Raw genomic sequence first — 21,238 nt, forward strand, 5'->3', positions numbered from 1 at the left:
TTGCTGTGCATCAGAAGACTAGACTGCTGGAGTTTCTTATTCAGGTTTGGGTTTGAGATTTAAAGATGAGTATTTTTATCAAGTCGCTAGGTGATATTGGTGTTGCTGATGGTTCTAAGACTACTCTTTGAGAATCTTTGTTATCAATAATATGTTCACAGCCCCACATGCTTATAATTTTTCCCATAATTAATATATTATAAATTTAAATGGTAGCATATATTAATATTGAACATCATATTAGAAAGGCAGATTTATTTAAAGCTTAATACTAGAAATGGTCACATAAGTACATAATATTTTGGACTTAAATGTTGCTGTGGTTTTTTTTTTTTTTTTTTTTAAGGAATAAAAATGCTGTCCTCCAAAACTTAGTAGGGTTTCAGGGTTTTTTGTTTTGTTTTGTTTTGTTTTTTTAATTGGGTACCAGGAATTGAACCCAGGGACACTTAACCACTGAGGCACATCCCCGGCCCTTTTTATTTTTTATTTTGAGACAGTGTCTCACCAAGTTTACTTAGGGCCTTGCTAAATTGCTGAGACTGGCTTTGAACTTGTAATTCTTCTGCCTCAACCTCCTGAGCCACTGGGATTACAGGAGTGACCCATTATGTCTAGCTCAGTTTTCTTAAGGTAAATTATTTTCTTAGATTATAAAAACTGTACACTTTTAAAGTACTTAGGACTGAGTAATTCAACAGTAATTTGCTATATGCAAAAAGGCATTTTTACTAGTGTATTCTTATAGCTTTTTTTTTTTTATCAAAAAACCCAGAGAATTATAGGGAAAATGTTTCAAAGATTGGTTAATACTTAAGGAATCATTTTAGTATTCCTTTTTTTAAAATTTATATTTGTTCTTTTTGGTTATACATGACAGTAGAGTATATTTTGACATATTTATGGGTATATTATTATTCTAATTAGGATCCCAGTCTTGTGGATGTATACTCATTTTAGTATTTCTAATAGTTTCATTTATTGGAAATAAATGTAATTTTGAAGCACATTTTTTTTTTTTTTGTACTGGGCATTGAACTCAGGGGCATTCGATCACTGAGCCACATCCCCAGCCCTATTGTATATTTTATTTAGAGACAGGATCTCATTGAGTTGCTTATTAGCAAGTGCTTCACTTTGCTGAGGCTGGCTTTGAAGTTGCGATCCTCCTGCCTCAGCCTTCCAAGTCACTGGGGTTACAGGTGTGCACCACCACACCAGGATACAGGTGAAATGTTAAGCTGTGTTATAACATTGTTAACTTGTCTTCCTATGTCATAAATCTGATTGCTGAGAAACTGGCCTATAACACATTAGGAATATATGCTTAAATTGTTGACTTTGACTGTTTTTTCCTAGTAGTGTTATACTCCCAGGTCCCTGCCCTTTTTTTTTTTTTTTTTTTTTTTTTAATTTTAGACAAGTTCTCACTGAGTTGCCAGGCTAACTTTGAATTCGTGATCCTCCTGCCTCAAATTCCCAAATAGCTGGGATTACAGACATGTGCCACTTGATTTTTTAAAGTTGCTGTTTCATTTTACATTTGCTTAAAATTGATTTGTCCTAGTCTTGTCCTATCATGGGGACAGGATAAATGTTAATTCACAATTTTGATTGATCCAAAATACCACTATATGGTTTTGAATTCTAAACTTATTAATGAAAATTATGATGAATGAAACATTAAATATATGGATAGTAATAAAATAAATTTCCATATCTGAATATATTTGTGTCATGGCTGGTTCTTTATGAAAAGCAATCCTGGCTTACCAGAAAATTCACATTTTAGAAGCCTATCAAAGGGCTAAGGGTGTAACTCAGTAGTAGAACACTTGCCTAGCTTGTGCAAGGTCCTGGTTTCAATCCCAGCACTGTGGGGGGTGTCTATCATTTTAATGTGAAGTTTACTGAAAGTATAAAAGTTCGATAAAAGTTATATTGAACAAGTGAGATACCACTGAAGGATCAAAGATATTTGATACATACTGATTAATTAGATGGGAGATAGGAACATATTTTATCTCACAATTCAACTCACTAAACTGTGAAATAGATAAAACAAAAAGGTAATTATTAGGATTTTTTAGGTAAAACCATGACAAGATATGAACTCCCATAGAATCCCATGCATACAAAAAACTCATTTGACTAATATTGAGTCTTAACATATGTTTTATAATATTTCCTTGGCCTGGGACTGCAAATTAAATGCAGACATTTCTCAATTGGTCATTTTCAGGTCTGTTGGCTGAGGTGCTAATTGAAATTCTAGGCAGGGAAGAATGCATCATTGGCCTTTGTGTATTATGAAAGGCCTTCTCATTGGGCCCTTCTCAGTATAAAGGCTTCTCTTCTCTGCACACTGACAGGAACCCTGTGTGTGAAGTGTGTTCTGCGGGATCTTTAGGCAACAACAGAGAGAGCAGTTGCTCACCAGCCGGAAGCCGCTGGGCACTCTACTCCACAGTGCGGCTCCACGGCTGGCTGTCTCAGCCCTGGCAATTAGGCAGCCCCAGAAGGGGCCTGCACCTCCCTAAGTTCTTTCCCAGGGCTGGGGGAAGGGAGCCCCAGTGTGGAGCTCTGAGTCTCCATAGAGGCAAAGCATGTTCTCGTCCTCCAAACACTGCATTTTCTCCTGAATCCGTGTCCTTTCTTTAAGCCAAATAAGACTTTGCTCAGAGCTTGTGACCATGGATCTTTAGTTTTCTGTTTTCACAGGGCTTCCAATTTGGAGGTTCTCAAATGAGGAATTTATCTCTTTGATTTCCAGAGAACCCTGCACTTTCTCCTCCCATATTTTGTTCTGTTTCTGTTCCATCTGATTTTTTTTTTTTTTTTTTTTTTTTTTGGCTTTCTGCCTGAAGCCAGGAGACAAGTAAGTCTTAATGAAGCTCAGACTTAGGTATCTGGGGTCTCTGGGTCAAAATCTAGGTCTATCATTTCTTAGCTGTTACTCATTCAGAAATTTCAATCTCCTTAATGTCTCTGGGATTAGGATTAGGACCTCAGTTTACTCATTATTTCAGTAAAATATTGAAATATCGAGTTATTTTTACTACCTATATTTAATTACCAAATACTGGTACTTCATATTAGTTATATATGTTTGAATGATGATGTTCTCTTACGTTTTTATGCCCAAGAAATTTCTTTCCTATGTCTAAATGATATGTATGTGGTGAAAACATGTTTATTAACATTTTAAAATACTAAGGTTATCCACTTAAGTGGCATTGTAATTGATTGAAAAGTACATTTTGAGTTGTTATAAAATAAGTAATTATAGTAATATAGTTATGTTAGTATAAAAGAAAGAAACCACAAGACTAGGAATCTATTTCTCTTTACCTGCCAATAAGGAAAAGCATTGAATATGTATTTGTGTATACATACATATATATTTCAAATATAAATTGAATTGCTGTAAGGAAATTGCTGTAAGGAAAGTGCTTAGATGTTTCTTTCTGTGCAGCTTACCCATATTACTTTATTTGGTTTTAGAATTCTATTTGCAAAGATAATTTATGGAAAAAAATTGTATCCCAAACATTTCTTACTGTGAGTATTTGAAGAAAATACCGAAGAATAATCTTCTTAGGAAGGCAACATTTTTGAGATGCAGTTCATATCCTTTGACACCACTGTTTTACTTTAGGGCTGATGTGACTAATCCGCCCTCTGGGAATTGCAGCTCAGCTTCATCTGAGTGTGCAAGATGCAAGAGAGGCTGTGCCTTCTTCCCTTTCGTGTAGTATCCTCTTGGGGAGTTGCTGGAATTCATAATTATTGCAAACTGTTGTAGCCTCAGTTTCCGTTGTTTGCTTTTACGGAAGTTACAATAAATACAGGTCAGATCACTGAAAGGACTCACAAGATTCCAAAGGGCCTACTTGTGGAAGGGTTTGATAATTTAAAGGATGTGGTTCAGCAGGAGGGAGCAAGCACAGGCAGGCACGGAGAGGGCTGGGCTGTCTGGGCTCAGTACCAGGACCCTTCCTCAGTCTCAGTGGACGTGCTTTGTGTCCAGGCTTTGAACCACCAAGGGTTAAGCGTGATACCTGCTTCCAGGGAAGCCAAAGCACAAGTGTACAGAGAGGCCTTTTATGCCCTGCTGCTCACATAGCTCAAACAGGACAATTAAACCAGCCTCCAAGCAATCTATAAATGCTGTAGACAATGTAGACAAACTAGTAGAGGGTACTTCAGAGCAGACTTTAAATAACACCTATAAATCACTGGCTAGTTTATTTCATCCTTATCATGACTGAGGGTCAGTCCTGACTTCTAGATCTATGCCATGCTGTGTTAACTCCATCTGTACACAGTAGCCCATACCTTTTGATAATTATAGTTTCCTTCTCACCCAGACCTTAATAATTTAAAAAAATTTGCTATCTAGGCTTTATCTCATATCCCAGGCTATCATCCCTTTGTCACCCTCTCTTTAAGTAATTCCAAAATCCTGTTTGCCCACTTACTTCAAAGCAAAAGGGAAAAGCTAATGCCAGGAAGATCTTGTTAAGGAGAGTTCTTGTTGGAACTAATGTAGATTCTAAGAGAAGATAGATTATCTTTAGGAAAGTTACTTGAAACTCACATCTTTGAATTTTTAGCATTTTGATGTGATTGTCAAAAATTGGAATACCAGCTAATTTATGACTGATCAATACTTCTAAGTCTGTCAATTTTAATAAGCACATGACAACTGAATTTCTATATTAATCACCCTCCAGTACTCCCTTCCCAGAACATCAGAAGCCTTCACAGGGAACATTCCAGAAACACATTTGGGGGCAGGATTTCCAGTATTTGAGCCCACGACCATGTTCAGCATTGTTTCCCATCCCCTCTATATAAAATGACTGCTCTTTGGAGCTATTTATTATTTTTCATAGTATTGCTTATATTGAAGTCTATATTGGAGTAACTATATTCACTATTATTTTAAGCTTTTTTCCTTCATTACCAATATTTAGGCTAAACTTTATTTCCTGGATAAGAAACACGTTTTATAGCAGCAAAAATAAACAGCTAAGTCAGACCAATGAGGTACCCTATGAAAACTTTAGAGACTATCTGGATCAGAATGACAAGTCAGTCACCACTACACACATACTTAGAATAAACAAAAATAGAGCCATTATGGTATACTGAGCTCTATAGAGACAGCGCTAGGGCAGGTGACAGCTGGACAGGCTGGCAACAGCCTTGCCGAGGAAAAACAGCAACGTGGGCAAAAGAGATCCTATGAAACTAAGAGGCAAAATGTCATCCTGTTTTAGTAAGCTCAGAGTTTCTAAGACGTGCTCAGAGACGTGGAAGACCATGTCTATGATGAGAAGGGAAAATCCAAAGACATGGCAATGGTGGACAAGGCCCACTGTGAAAGAGAAATGAAACCATGTATCCTTGCTAAATGGGAAATAAAGTTCAGGGATCCCAAGGCACCCAAGAGGCATCTGTGGGTCTTCTTGTTCTGTTCTGAAGAGCACCCCCAAGTAAAAGGAGAACACCTCGCCTGTCCACTGGTAAAACACAAAGCTAACCCAACCCAGGACTCTTGCAGTTGCAGAGAGCTGAATGGACCATTTCGTTTTTGTTTTTGCTTTTTAAATTTCTCATAACATTTTATTTAACACTAGATCTAAAAATCTAGCATTTAAACATGTGACATAAAATTATTAAGACACTCTACTTTCATTCTCATATTAAATCTTTAAAATTCAGCCCTTATATTAGAACTGAGGCATGGACCATTTGATTTAATTTAATGGCATAAAATTAAAAGCAGAGAAGTAGTCATATGTGAAAAAGGGTGAGACAGATGACCAGGTCCTGCACAGAAATGAGTGAGTAAACAAAGGAGGAAGTTCTGAACATATCACCCTAAAATATGCCACTTTGGAATATTGACTATTTTGAGCTGAAGGCATTGGAGGAATAGCAGATGCCAGTACAGTATGGGGATTGTAAATTAGCATGGAAATTTAAAGCATGTTCTTGTTGGTGGAGAGCACAAATTAGTGATCTATACAGACATTAGATTTTTTTCATTTCCATTGTCTCTGATACAGCTTATATGAAATAATTGTGATTCTGTTAACTGCATAGCACTCTGTAATTGCAAAAGAGTTGCAGTTTTGCTGATAGTCTGAATACTTCTAGGTAAACACAATTTTTAATTTTTTATTTAAAAAATAAAAATAGCATCACTAATAACTTTAAGTCTCTTGAGCAGTTAACTTTTATCTTTCAAATCAACCTCAAGTTATATCAGTATTCCCCTTTCCACACAAACTTTGCTTTCACTTTTTGCTACTGTCTGTTCTTTCTCCTTTCTCATCCCTCTATATTTTTTTCTTTCCTTATTTACTTCCATGTTTAACTCCATTGTACCAAATCACTTTATTGCATACAATCACCTCTGTTTTTGTTCACTCATTTCCCTTTCACGGTGTCTCTTCTGTCTCCATATATAGTGTATTCCCTAAATTTACTTATCAGGATCAATGATTTTCGGACTGTTGGTGCCATTTATCTTTAGATCATTCTTTACTAAGTCTGTGAAGCTGAGGTAAAAGGATATTTGCTACAGATTGAACTATTTGTACATGTTTGTGAATTCATCCTTCACCTTCATTGTACAACCTAGGATTTAAATCTATTTAGTGCATTACCAAAATTTCCCTTTTCCTCTTAATGATTTTTGATTGAAGTAATGGTGGTATCAAGACAGAACACATATTCAGTTATGAAAGGATACTATCAGAGAAGAACCTTGTTATGCTATCATTCAGTATGGTGTTTGCCTTGCATCTTTAATTTAAAAAAAAAAAAAAGAAAGAGTAAGAAAATTAAGTCAAACAAGTAAGCAAAGAGAATACCACTCTACTTTGGGACATTAATCAGTGGTTTCCTGACTTCAAGGTAGATTATAGAAAAGAGAAAAGATTGCAGTATTTTACATCTGCAGAAGTTAATTCCAAAACAAAGTATACTCAGGTTACAATACCCAGGTCACAAAGTCACATTTTTATCAAGAAAAAATAACTTTTAGTCTTTTGAGTGAACTTTAAATGACCCTACTACCTTATGAAACATAATATCTCAATTACTGGATCTACTGTAAGCTGAGCAAATGCCAGCACCCTGTAGTAACTTTGCTGATACAATTTAAAATATATTTTGCACGGCAGCAAAGCTATCGACTTTGAAAAACAAATATTTTATCAGTAGTAACTAAATTGTTTAAAATCTTATTTGCTTTCTCGAAGGACCACATATTATTTGATTTATTTTATATGAAATGTCTAAAGTATACAGATTTATAGAGACACAAAATAAATTAGTGATTGCCTAGGGTTTGAGAGAATATGGAGCATTGTGAAGAAAGGCAGTATTGATAGCTAAAGGTATGGAGTTTATTTTTCAGGTGATAAAAATGTACTAAAATTGATTGTGATAATGGTCACAACTATGTAACTATTGAAAATTATTTACTTGTAAAATTTACATGAGTGCATTGTACAGATGTGATTTATATCTCAAAAAGTTGATACAAAGAAAAGATCTTGCACAGAAAGCTTTCCTGTAATATACATGTTCTGCCCAACTAAGATGCAATTTAAATGTTTATTGATCTGTTTTATTGTTTAAAATAACATGTATTCTTTTAATGTCCTTTTACACACAAAAAAATCTATAAAGCAGCATATAAGATGAAGACCCGTCCTATATTATTTATTTTGCACCATTTATTTCAACTGTTTAAAAGGACAGATGTTGTGTTGCTGCCAAGATCTTGCCTATGATAAGTATTTAAAATGAGGCACTGAAGCGTGAACTGCTTGTGAGATGAGATGGTCCTTAGCTTCTAATGGAGGCAGTGATCCCACGGGGAGAAGACTGTATTGCTTCAAATCCAGAGTAAGATGGTTAACCCTTCATGCCACTTTCTTTAGAGCAATATTTGCACAAACCTTAAAGTGAAAATGAAGAACAATAAAACAATTCTGCAGAAAAGAAGAGGAGAAGTTTCTGCAGATGTAGAATAGATGGTTGGAGCAGCATACACATTTTATTATAATTTTACATTTGCAGTGGGGAATCCTTACAAGAATTCCTCCCCAAGTTACTGGAACAGAAAATAGACTTATACATAGATGAAGAAATAATAAATCTGTGAAGAAATGACAAGACCATGGCATTTGGGCCAGGACCTGTAAATTGTGGGGAAAACTAGTAGAAAATAAGGTTATTTTATTTTGATTTGTTTGTACAGATCCATTTCAGCATTGATTTCAGTCCAATGATAAGGGTTTATTTCTCTTCCTGGTCACAGGAGAGTACCTTTCTCTGGGAAATTTTATGGCTGGTTTTTAGGAAGAAAAGGAAAGTGCTTAAGCCCTTCCAGCATCTGCTATTCCTCCAATGCCTTCAGCTCAAAATAACCAATATCCCAAAGTGGCATATTATAGGGTGACACGTTCTGAACTCCTTCTCTTGTTGACTCACTCATTGCTGTGCAGGATCTGGTCATCTGTCTCACTCTCTTTCACGTCCAACTACTTCTCTACTTTTAATTTTATGCCATTAAATTAAATCATTAAATCAAATGGTCCATGCATCAGTTCTAATATGTGCTGAATTTTGAAGATTTAATATGAGAAAGAATGTAGACTATCTTGATAATTTTATGTCACATGTTTAAATGCTAGGTTTTTTAAGATACAGTGTTAAATAAAATGTTATGAAAAATTTAAAAAGCAAAGACAAAAAACAAATGGTCCATTCAGCTCTCTGCAATTGCAAGACTCCTGGGTTAGCTTTGTGTTTTTCTCCACACCACTGTACAAATACTATCATTTTTTTTTTTTACTATCAGAACATTTTTTGATGATCTTATCTATGAATTGTTTAAAATGCTCCTTGGAAGGGGCAAAGTTCTTGTGGTCAAATAAATTTAGAATACAGTATATACCATATCTTTCTCTTACAAAGTCTGAATGCTCAATATACACTAGCATATTAAAGGTTCTGAGAAGTTCAGAAACCAAAAAAAGTGTGTAATTTCATTTAACCTAATGTTTCCCAAACTTGTAATTCCTAGTGACCCCACACAGAACCGAAGAACATCCATTCCTGACTGTCCTGAAGTTCTAATTCTCACTTCCTTTTTTATTCTTACCCAGCCTTGACAAATCTCTTTATATTTTTTCCTCTACTTAACATATTTGTTTTAAGCCACATTCCAAACTTGCCAAATTTGTCTTCCCTCGTTATTGCCCATTTGTTAAGCCTGGATTGCATTGGGAAGATGCCGACTGTTTGGAGCTCTGAATACCTTGTTCTCTTTATCTGTAACTCTCTTCAGGATTTGCGATGCCCATATCTGTACCTGATAGAACTGATTTCAGTTGACTGATTTCAGAGATGTGCTTCTCTTCCCTCATTACTTGGACCCATCCTTAAGAGAGATAACAAGTCACTTCAGCCAAGTGTACCTTACAGTGAATGAATTCATTGATTCTTTTCCTTAGTACATATTTCTACAGAGAGAAAATAAAGTATAAACATACATGAAATGGATATCAGCAATAGAGTTTTTAAACACTGGAGAATTTTACAGAAGGCCTGCTTTGTAGGAAGGCCCTTTTTTTTTTTTTTTTTCTTTTCAATATATAAACTCAACATTGTTCATTGATGAAATGTTGAGAGGTGAAATGATTAGATCGTGAGGTCTCTGATCTCGTCAGTGGATTAATCCATTTGATGATTAATAATTTGAATGAACTACTGGGAGGTGGTTACAGGAGGCAGGTAGGGCATGGTTGGAGGAAGTAGGCCACTGGGTGCAAGGCCTTGGAGACTACACCTGCTCTTGTCCCCTTCGTGTCTTGCTCTCTCTGCTTCTCATTAGTAATGAGCTAAGCAGCTGTCTTTCACTGTGCCCTTTTGTTGGGGTCTTAAGCCCCCTTGCTCTTCTCTACCAGTGACAAGGGAAGGGGACACTCCCCAAGAAGGTCAGACCAGGAGAGGTAGGGCCGGCTGACCACCCCCTCCCAGCCCTCCGGGCGGAGGACAATCAGATGCGTCAGGGAGACCAGTCACAGCAGGAACTCGTTTATTGAGGAAATTGCACAGCTTTTATGTAGGGTGGGGGGTTAGGCGGGAACCAATCAGCTTAAAGGTCAGCAAGGCATGGGGGGGGTTCACGCAGGTGAGAGTCCCATAGGACTATATGACAAACACGAGCTGATCACATTCGGGAACTGTTGTTAACCAATCCCTGACAGTGGTCCGATTTATCATCATTAACTATTGAAACCGCCTTTGAGGCCTTGATCTTGCTCACTCGCCAGGTAGTAAGGAGTCAGCCTGAGTTAACGTGTCATTAGTCCCAACACCCTTTTATCATGTTTCTGCCTTGGACCCAGCTGACCATGGACTGATCCTCTGAAACTGTGAGCCTACATAAATCTTTCCTCCTCTAAGTTGTTCTTGTGGGGTATTTTGGTCACAACAACAACAAAAAAACTGATTAATACACCAACCCTCTTCAAGTCACTGCCAATCCAATCCAGGCTGGAAATGGTGGGACTGAGCTGTGGGATGCAACCACCATGCATAGGGTAGGATGGGGTAGGGTGTTCCTGTGGGTTCTGAGCAAACAGTGGTAGACTGACTAAGTCCCTGCGGCAGTGAATCTTATATCTAGTGGGAAACGCGCACATAAAGTCATCAGATAGTGATACATGCTTTTCTTATCATTAGAGTTAAGCAAGTATGACTGGGTGGCTGCTTAAAATTGAATGGTCTGGGAAAGTTTTCTGTGGAAATGATGCTCAGGATGAGATCTTAATTAAAAGACAGAACAGTGTGAACAAGGAGAAGGAAATCCAAGCAGAGGAGACAGCTGGTGCAAAACCTCTAAAGCAGGACCCAGCTTGAGGTCTTTAACAAATCAACAGAAGGCCAAAAAGGGGAGCTTAGTGGGTGAGCAGAAGAAAGATATGTGATGAGCTTTTTAAAATGTTACAGACTCAGGGTGCATAGGGTAAGGTTAGCCACAGGGGGTGAATGTGAAAATCATCAGCACATAGGAGGATATTTGAAGCTCCAAGGTCTGGATGAGGTTGCCTTGAGAGAATGAGTAGACAGAAAAGGGCAGGGGCTTGGTGCAGACCCCAAACACTCAACATTTAGAGGCTGAGCAGAGAACCAGGAGAGCGAGGGGCAAGCAAAAAGGAGCCACACAGAAGCAGACTTTAGGCATCTGGAATGCCAGTAGGAGGAAGTGTTTGAAAAGGTAGTAGACCCCAGTGGCTCAGGAGGCTGAGGCAGGAAGATCATGAGTTTAAAGCCAGCCTCAGCAACTTAGCAAGGCCCTAAGCAACTTAGCAAGACCCTGTCTCAAAATAAAAAATAAAAAGGGCTGGGGATGTGGCTCAGTGGTTAAGGATCCCTGGGTTCAATCCCTGGTACCAAAAATAAATATTTTGAAAGGTAGTAGACACTGTTGACGTAGTCCAATAAGAGGAAAACAGAAGTGGCAGCCAAATCCAGGGACAATGTGCAAGTTGCTGATGACTTTGATAGGACCAGGTTCCACATTCATCGGAAGAACTAGGGAGGCATGTGATTGGAGAAATGGAAGCATGAATACAGAGGTCCAGATTTATCTTAAAACTGGATTTATGGTAGAATAGAGGAAATTGATCAAAATAGGAGCAAGATTAGAAGCCATATCTCCTTGAGTTCTTCCTCCCCCTAAGGAATTATGAATCAAGATTCTCAGGGAGGGAAGAAGGAACCAATTGTAGAAAGAGAGAGAAGCAGAAAACTTGCTATACTTAAACCTACAGAATGACCATTAGACAGTATGTAAGGCCCATTTGTGAGAGATTCAGGATTTTTTTTTTGTTCCTTAAATCAATCACATATACAAGGCAATCTTCTAATCTACATGTCGACCCACTGAACTAATTCCCCCTACAGTAAAAAAGAAACAGAGACAAGGAGAAATAAGTGACTATGACAAGGTCAGTAAGGATTAGTCAGGATTTGAACCCAGTGAAGTCTGGTTCAGAGTCTGGGCTTTTAACCACTACACTACATTGCCTTCTCATGAATTAGAGCTGAAACCAGTCCACCCCAATTCATATTTTCTTTAGTTCTATTCAGCTATGGACATACATGGGGAAGGCAGAGAGTTAGGCTTCATTAGAGACAGAGAGGGGGGTGGAGCGGGAGGTGCAGGGAATTAAGTGTGTGTGCAAGACAGGAAGAATGTGAGGACAGTGGAATGGAAGCTGGCTGAGGAGAGGAGTGAGGAACCGAAGTTGTAGATAATGACCAAGTTGGAGATCAAAGATCAGGAATCCCTAATGAGGTGGAAGAGTGGTTGGGTTGGGAGAACTAGAGAAGGTGATTTGCAAGAACAGGAGGTGCCTTTGTTGGCATTGGTGAGACAGATGGTATGGGAATGAGTGGCTGGTGTGAGTGCAAGAACAGACCACCTGAGTTGAGGAGGTCGAGGAACTGAGAGATCAGGGCCTCCCCACACATCTGTGCTCCTATCCTTCTTTCCTTGCAAAAGAGAAAGTCAGAGCCTTGTGCTCCTGGAATCCACAAGTAGAGTATGTGCTTGTCCTCAGGTGCAGAGTAGGAGCAGTACAGGCAACCATGTTGGTAGGCTTGCTTGGGTCAGTGGGCAGCCCGTTGCCATCCCTGCCCACCCGCAATCCCTCAAAATTCCCTTAACTCCAGGGCAGATACTGGAGGGGTAAAGAGACACTGGAGGGATAAGGAAAATTATTGTCCACCCCTCTCTCCAATAAGAAAAGGGTTAATGTTTGCCCAAATGAAGGAAAATACATGTTATAGTCTGGGACTGGCAGAAAGCCTCTTCCACACTTTATTCAGCTTCCCCTCTCCAACTTCTCCACTTGGACCTGATCGGCTCTCTTCCTTTACTCTTCTCATGGGTCCAGAAATTTCTGGTATGACATTCCAAATAAATACCCCTTATAATTTTTACAGGATGTATCATTCACTCTAACATTAACTCTATTATCAAATTTCCTTTTTTCCTAACAGCTGTTAGGTACTTGTTATGGTTTGTATCAGCAACGTCCTCCAAATGCCCATGTGTTGAAGGCTTGGTCCCCAGTACATCAGTGTTCAAAGGTGGGGCTCTTGGGAAGTCTTTGGATCATGAGCTTCTGACTTCATCAGTGGATCAAGCCATTAATGAATATTTGGTGGCACTATTGGAAGGTGGTGAGAACTGCAGGAGATGCGGCCTCGTGGTGGAAGCAGGTCACTGGGGGCGTGCCCTTGGAAGGGTGCATCTTGCCCCAGGCCCTTCCTCTGTCTCTGCTTCATGGCGGCCATGAAGGGAGCGGCTGCCCTCTGCTGTGCCCCGTGCCCTTCTGCCATGTTTCTGCATTGGAGCCAGCCAACCGTGAACTAAAACCGTTGAAACCCTGAGCTATCATCAGTCTTTCCTCCTAAGTTGTTTTTCTCAGGTATTTTGTCCCAGAAACAAAAAGCTGATTAACACAGTACTTTTATCCTTTTTTAGGTCATTGTTCTTTACTTTTTTTTTTTTCCTGTTTGCTTTTACATCAATCAATGACAGTCTCATTAATTCCAACTAAGCTGTTTCTTGATCTGTCCACTCCTCAAAATTCCTCATCTCTCTATCACTTGAGGCTGTTGAAGCAGTTGCTTATTTGTTGTCTTTGACTCCTTGTCTTTTAGTCTCTGCACTCTGCAGTCACTTGTCAAAACAGGTCTGATCGTGTGGCTCCTTTGCCTGCAAGACTTCAATGGTTCCCCACATCACTTGGTTTAACAAAGAATTTCCTACGGAATCTGTTTCAAGTTACTTTGCTCCAACCACACCAGACTGCATTATTTCCCAAACCACAGCCTAGTTAAGAACCTTAAAGATTCTAAGGACTGAAAATATTTTTGGCTCTTGCCACTCTCCCAAAGGTTAACAACACTAGACTACAATTTAACATTGTATTTTATGAGATAGCAGCAAACTTAAGCATATGCTGAAAACATGTAACAGTTTTCTAGATTTTTCTACTTTCTCTCTTTTCTTTGACTTTCTGTCAGGGCTATTCCTTCTCTGGGGCCTTAAGGAAAAGCTCAGTCTGATGATTGGGTATTTTAATGTTGCCTTCGACACAAATATGAGGCTTTTGTTCAAAGGCTTATCTCTGACTGGAATATCTGTCCTTGTTCCACTTCACTTTTTCCTCATTTACTCTTTTTCATTTCCATTAACTACTTTTCCTTCACTGTTCCAGTCAAATGTAACTTCCTTTCTAAAACTTGCCCAACAAACCCAAGAATAATTGATTGCCCAGGTTTTTGTGTGTGGACCCATTGTGTTATGGTAAATTATCTGTTTGTCTGGCATCCCTGCTTATTTCCCCTTGTTATATCACTGAATCCTCACAGCGACCATATAATCTTATGAATTTAGATTCCCATTTTGCAGCCAAGTAAACTGAAGCTCTTTCCTCCAACTCAATGCAAGCTGTCATTCAGAGCTAGTGTGGTGCCAGGTGCAGGGGTGCACACCTGAAGTCACAGCTAGGCAGGAAGCTCAGGCAGGAAGATGGCTTGAGCCAGGAGCTCGAGACCAGTCTGGTGACTCACTGAGACCCCATCTCAAAAGTTAATAAATAAAACTTTGAAAAAATCTAGTGTGGCCATGAGTCTAATTAATTTTTAAAAGACACTGAGAGGACCAGAGCATAGGTCAGTGGTAGAAAACTTGCCTAGCATGCATGAGGCCCTGGGTGCCATCCTCAGCACTGCAAAAATTAATTAATAGATGAGACACTAAACATTACAACTGGAAGACATTATTATTTTTACATACTTTACGTGCATTTCTCATATATTCTTTGTGTGATGATGTTTAATTTTGTGTGAGTTCATGTTTAATTTTAACTGTTTACCAATAGTAGAGGGAATTTATGATGATACAAGAAGAAATCTTTTTAATATTGATTAAAATAATGCTCTGGGAATGCAGCCACACATAGTGCAGTGTAACTAAAGAGGATGTTCTTTCCACGGCTACCATCTTAGGTTGATCCTGCTCTCTGAGGAAGCTGGAGAGGAGGGGAGTCTGGTGCATCCTCTGCTGGGCCACTATCTCCCCTTTCTCCCCTGTTTTATTTTTCTTGCTCTCATTATTTCTCATTGGGAGTTTTTAGTAGAGTTCAAAACTCTCTTATCCCAGGAAGAAAAAAAATTCATGAGGTGAATGTTTCATGAATGGTGCAACGAAAAAGCCACGGTTATTTGATTTGTTGTGGAATTAAAAAACCTTCCTCATAGAGTGTGATCTTTGGCAAATCAAAAAGCAAGGGTTTTTTAAGTGACATCAATAGTACTCATTTTCTTTCCCTGGGCCCAGTGCCTGTTTTATTGCTGGTGTACCTTCCACATTAACTGGTCTGTTAGCTCCAAGCTCTTCCTTTTCCTTAATAAGCACCACAAGTTTTCATTAGTTATTTTATGAGTTATTTGTTAGTGATCCTCATTAACTTTTGCTGTGGTCTTAAATTTGTCTTGACATTTACTGTTTTACTAAGATTTTATAGTTACTTCCCAGTGTATACAAACCAGATTTCTGGCCATTAATTTTTTTTTTTTTTTTTGGAATGTATGTATTCTCATTTACAGAGCTCTTATAGCTTAACATTTTTCTTTACAATTTTATATAAGTGATTGGCATGCAATTTATTGGACTTCCTGGTATCTTTATACATATTAAATAAGGAGAAGTAAATAAATGTATATCACTCACCCAGTTAATGATAGATTTTTCAAATAACAGAAAACAATTGTTATTTCATGTATCTGGAAATATAATAATTCCATAAAATATTATAATTTAACTTCATAACTAAATTAGAGGAACTCCACTGTTTTTTAATCTGTATTTAATTGAGTACATATGTTGCAAAAGCATATTTCCAAAGAGCAGGAAATGATGTTTCTGCTTCCAAGTAGCTTATCAGTATATTGAGGGAGCATAACAAATCCTACTTATTATTTCACAGATTTGGGTATATTTTCTTTCAAGGTGTATTGTTCTCCCTTTATCCCTCTCTCTAAAATAACAGAAGACAACATCCATCATCTTTGCAATAACATTTATTTTCAAATTTGTGTTTAATCCTTCATTACCAGTGTGATTATTCCACAATTACAAGGGACTAAAATGTGCCAGGTACTAGTGACACAGCCATGAACAAGGTAGAAAAGATCCATTATATTCAGAAACAAAAAGAAATATAATCATCTAATGCAAAATGCATAAAAATTAGTAAATAGCTAATTTCAAATAATGATTAGTGCTAGTCTTTCAACAATATTTTTTAGTACATACTCTGTGCTAAATATTGATCCATAGAGTGAGTCATGTAGGGTGATTGGGGGTGGGGCTGTCATTAGTTGTTCAGGAAGGCCTCTCGGAGGAGAGAACATTTGAAGTGAGACCTGAATGGCAAGAAGCAGCAGAAGTATCTTAACAGAGGTTCTGGATGTTTGTGGGTAGAATTTGGGAGGTCTCAAAACTTGGGTGGGAAAAATAATTATTTTTTAAATTTTCACTAAAGTTAGACAAAATTTTGGCATTTTCTTGCTCTTGAATATAGGCAACAAACCCCAGTGGTATTAGCAGCATCTGGTACTTTGTAATCAGTAGAAAGTAATTTTCTTAGATTTTGCAGGTATCTTGCAATGCCATTGCTTCACCATTATGATATTTCTTAGATCTGCCACAAAATCTGATTACATTGTGTTTATAAAGAAGCTCGTATCACTGTACCAGTTACGTATTACTGTATAATAAGCGACCACAAAATTTAGGTGCTTGAAACAATAACCCATGATTCTGTAGTGAGCAGTTTGGGCTGTGTTCAGCTGGAAAGTTCTTACAGACTTGGCTGGGCTCACTGGCATGGCTGCAGTCATCAGGCAGCTCACTGAGGCCAAGTAGTCCAACTTGGCCTGACTGAGGCCTAGTAGCTGTGCTGACCATGGCTGGGCCCCGTGGCCCCATGTGCTAACCTGGGTGACTTTTCCTGGTAGCAAAGTTGTAATAAGACAAGAGCATGAACTGTACGGCCCCTGGAGGCCTGGACCCAGAAGTCCCACAGCACCTCCTCTGTGTTGTGTGGGTCAAAGCAAATCAAAAGGCCTGTTCAGAGTTGCTTTTGGAAAAGAGGCTCCACAGGTTGCCTATAGGAAAGTAATTGGGCCATTATTATATTAATCTACCCAGATACCATTTCATAACTCTTTAAGTTACTATAAAAATTTGAACAAAACCAGTGTCTTTTATAACCCTGACTTTCATGACCTTTAAAGTAATATTCTAAGAAGAGGTTCAGAGGCTTCCCCACATTGTCAAAGAGGACATGGCATGAGATGAGCCTAAGAGCCCCCTGTCTGAAGGCAGAGTTAAGAAAGCTGAAGGCAGCAGCACAGCTGGCATGTCCACAGGGTGGAGGAAGAGAAGGGAAGATCTGGGACCAGAGCTGAGTGCCAAAGGGCAGAGCGGTGGAGGGAGAGGCAAGCCAGGTCCTGTGGGAGATTTTAAAACTTACAGAAGGGCCTCCCCAGCATATGAAAAGCAGGCCTTGTGTTTAAATTGTATTTTATGACCCTTTTTGGTCATTGCTAACTCTTTTGTGTGATCTTGGCTGAATAAGAATGTTCTTTTTGCTATTCCATCCATCTATTATGATATCAGAGTTTGGCTTGTATTGGATGCTTGGGCAATAGCTTTCCAGAGCTGGGAAAACCACATTCTGACAGGATTATATGCCAGTATTTACTATTTCATAAATCCGGTCATATGTGCTTGAAATGTCTCCTGTAGCAAGGCAAGAAAGCAGTTCACCTTTTAGTTTTTAGAAAATTCATAGAAGCCAATCCTAAGGTTCTTTTGAGTTGGCAAACTATCTTCAGAACACTTCTGTGCTGTAGTAACTCGTGGCTTACAGTAGGGTAGAATCCCATTGAGTCATTGATGCAGAGAGTGAAGCTCAATAGGGAGGATTAAGCTGAAGTCAACTAGTGGAGCAGACACAGGTGAATTATTAAGATACTGAAGAAGTGACTGTTAGAATTACTAATTTATCATAATGAGAACTAAGGAGAGAGGACCCAGACATCTGAAGCATTCCAACAAGAAGCTCAGATTGCTCATGCACAAGTGATATGACACAGAGTAAGTTGAATGCAGGTTTCAAGGGCAACCCATTAGCTGGGATAGCCCCAGGATTGATTATTACATTCTACAGAAGATACAGCGAATTTCTGAGGTCTGTACACTTCTAGGAAATCCCTTAAAATCTAGCTTTTATGATGACAAGACACTGAATAGATCAAAATTTGATACCCAAAGGGCCTTGGCCCTGCCCAAGTTAGAATTTAACATTCTCTTGACACCAAGTCAGATGTTTTGTGAACTCTCTTATCATAGTGCAGAGTATGACTGTCCATGACATAGACTCTCTCCTTGACCAAACGTTAGTTAAGCTTCACTGACTCCTCTTTTGACCTAGACCTCAGCCCTTCCCTCCTGTCTTGTTTGGTCTGCCAGCCAGCTGTCACAGAGAATCCTACTAAGTTAGCCCCTGACCCTTGATAACCTGATTACCCTTCATATCCAGTCAAGTTCTTCATCCCCTACTTTGTGATGCCTTGGTCATTGAAATGCCATTAGCAGGAGTTCTCTTGATCCAGTTTAGCAAGAGCTGTCCTACCCTTGATATCTCCTTTTAATCATTTCCCATCTGTTGTCCCCCTTACCATGGTCCTTAACTCTAAGTCCCTACTCACCTTGCTATAATCAGAGTTGAGCCAATCTCTCTTCCTTTCAGTTGCAGTGGTTTTGAATAGTCTTCCTTACTAATTTAATAAAGGTTACAATGATTTTTTGTTTGTCATCTGTCTTCTCACTTGAGTCAACAACCTCTCATCCTCCCAAGATTCTGAGCTAACAACCTTTCTACAGAGAATGCAGTGTCTGCCTTAGGATAGCCTTTTCGTTAGCCAGCACTCAATCAATGATTTTGTAGCTGAGTTTTCTGTACGTGAAAAATTCTGAGTTTATGATTTGCTGTTTTCACACAAGCATAAGTAGAACCAGGGAAAGCTGTACTGAGGAATCAAGTCAATAGGGAAAAAAAATCACCATGTTCAGACAGAGGTGCATATAAAAACCAGAGTTCAAGGGGTGACTTGAAATCAAGATTTATAGCAAGATAAGGGACATTTGAAAGTATATAGAGGGAAAATCAGGCATTATCTTTAGGGATGACCTTCTGTTAGGACAGAGACCTTTAAATTCTTTCTAGTGCTTGCAGATGTCACTCCTCTTCCTGTAAAGATAATATTATGCCAACTTCTGTATCCAACTAGTTTTGCATGTGCAGTCATTTCTTAGAGCTGCCTTAACAAACTACCATGAACTGGTGGCTTACTAACAGTAGAAATTTATTGTCTCACAGTTCTGGAGCTGGAAGTCTGAGATAAGGTGTCAGTAAGGCAGTGCTCCCTCTGGCCCAAGGGGACACTTTTCCTTCTTTCTTCCTAGTGCTGGTGTTTCCTGGTGATCTTGGTGTCCTTGTCTGTAGAGGCTTGACTCCAGTCTCTGTGGTCATGGGCTGCCTATTTCCCTGTGCATCTCCTCATAGTCTGCCCTCTGTGTGTGTATGCTTCTATGGCCCATGTTCCCCTTTTTATACAGATACCAGTCTATTGGATTGGACCAACCCAATAACCTCATTTTAACTTTTCTCATTGTAAAGACTCTAGGAGTCAGGACATTGACATATCTGTTTTGGGAGCAACCGACATAGCATGTTTTTGAACTTTTTAAATTGTTTCCACATTTTTTTTTATTCGTGCATTGTAGTTTTACATATGGGAGGGATTTATTGTTGCACATTAATACATGCACACAATATCATAATATCATTTGGCCAGTATCACTCCCCAGCATTTCCCTTGGTTCCTTTCCTCTACTGATCCCCCTTTGATTTTTTCAAGAGATCCTTGCCCCCTCCCACACATTTCTTTTCCTTTTGCCTTTCTAGCTTCCACATGAGAGAAAATGTCTGACTCTTGACCTTTTGAGTTTGACTTATTTCACTTAACATGATGGTTTCTGGTTCCATCCATTTTCCTATAAATGCCATAATTTCATTTTTCTTTATGATAGAATAAAATTACACATTCTCTTTACCCATTCATCCATTGATGGACACCTAGGCTGGTTCCATAGTTTGGCTATTGTGAATTACACTGCTGTAAACATGGATAAGCATTTATCACTGTAGTAAGATTACTTTAATTTTTCAGGATAAATACCAAAGAGTGGTATAGTTGGGTCAAATGGTGGTTCCTTGTCTTGTTTTTTAAGGAGCCTCCATACTGATTTCCATAGTGGTTGTACTAATTTACAATCTCACCAATAGTGTAAAAATGTTCCTTTTTTTTTTTTTTACATCTTCTTCAGCACTTATTATTATTCATATTCTTGATGACTGACATTCTGACAGGCATGAGATGAAATCTCAGTGCAGTTTTGATTTGCATTTCCCAAATTGCTAATGATGTTGAACATTTTTTTCATGTATATGTTGGCCATTTGTATTTTTATTTTTGAGAAGTGTCCGTTTAATTCTTTTGCCCATTTTATTAGTTGGATCATTTGATTTTTTGGTGTAAAGTATCTTGAGCTATTTATATATTCCAGATATTAACCCTTGTCAGAAGAATATGTCACAAAGATTTTTCTCCCATTCAATGGGTTCTCTCTTCACATTTCTAATTGTTTCCTTTGTCGTGCAAAAGCTTTTTAATTTGATGCCATCCCATTTATTAACACTTGGCATTATTTTCTGAGCTATAGGGGTCATGTTGACAAAGTCATAGCCTGTGCCTAATATGTTGGAATGTTGACCCTCTGTTTTCTTAAAGGAGTTGCATAGTTCCTTGCCTAATTCCTAGGTGGTTGATCTATTTTGAGTTGCTTTTTTGTGCAAGATACAAGATAAGGGCCTAGTTTCATTCTTCTACATATGGATAACCAGTTTTCCCAGTACCATTTGTTAAAAAGGCTGTCTTTTCTCCAATGTATGTTTTTGGCACCTTTGTCAAAAATGACTGTAGATGTGTGGTT

At 38.5% G+C, this 21,238-nt stretch overlaps 1 protein-coding gene across 1 annotated transcript in view; it reads left to right on the top strand.

Moving 5' to 3' along the window:
• The window catches only part of BICD1 (BICD cargo adaptor 1), a 283,341-nt gene that overhangs the window by 186,751 nt on the left and 75,352 nt on the right, over positions 1-21,238 (top strand).

Source organism: Sciurus vulgaris, assembly GCF_902686455.1.
Source record: "Sciurus vulgaris genome assembly, chromosome: 5".
Classification (NCBI taxonomy): Eukaryota; Metazoa; Chordata; class Mammalia; order Rodentia; family Sciuridae; genus Sciurus; species Sciurus vulgaris.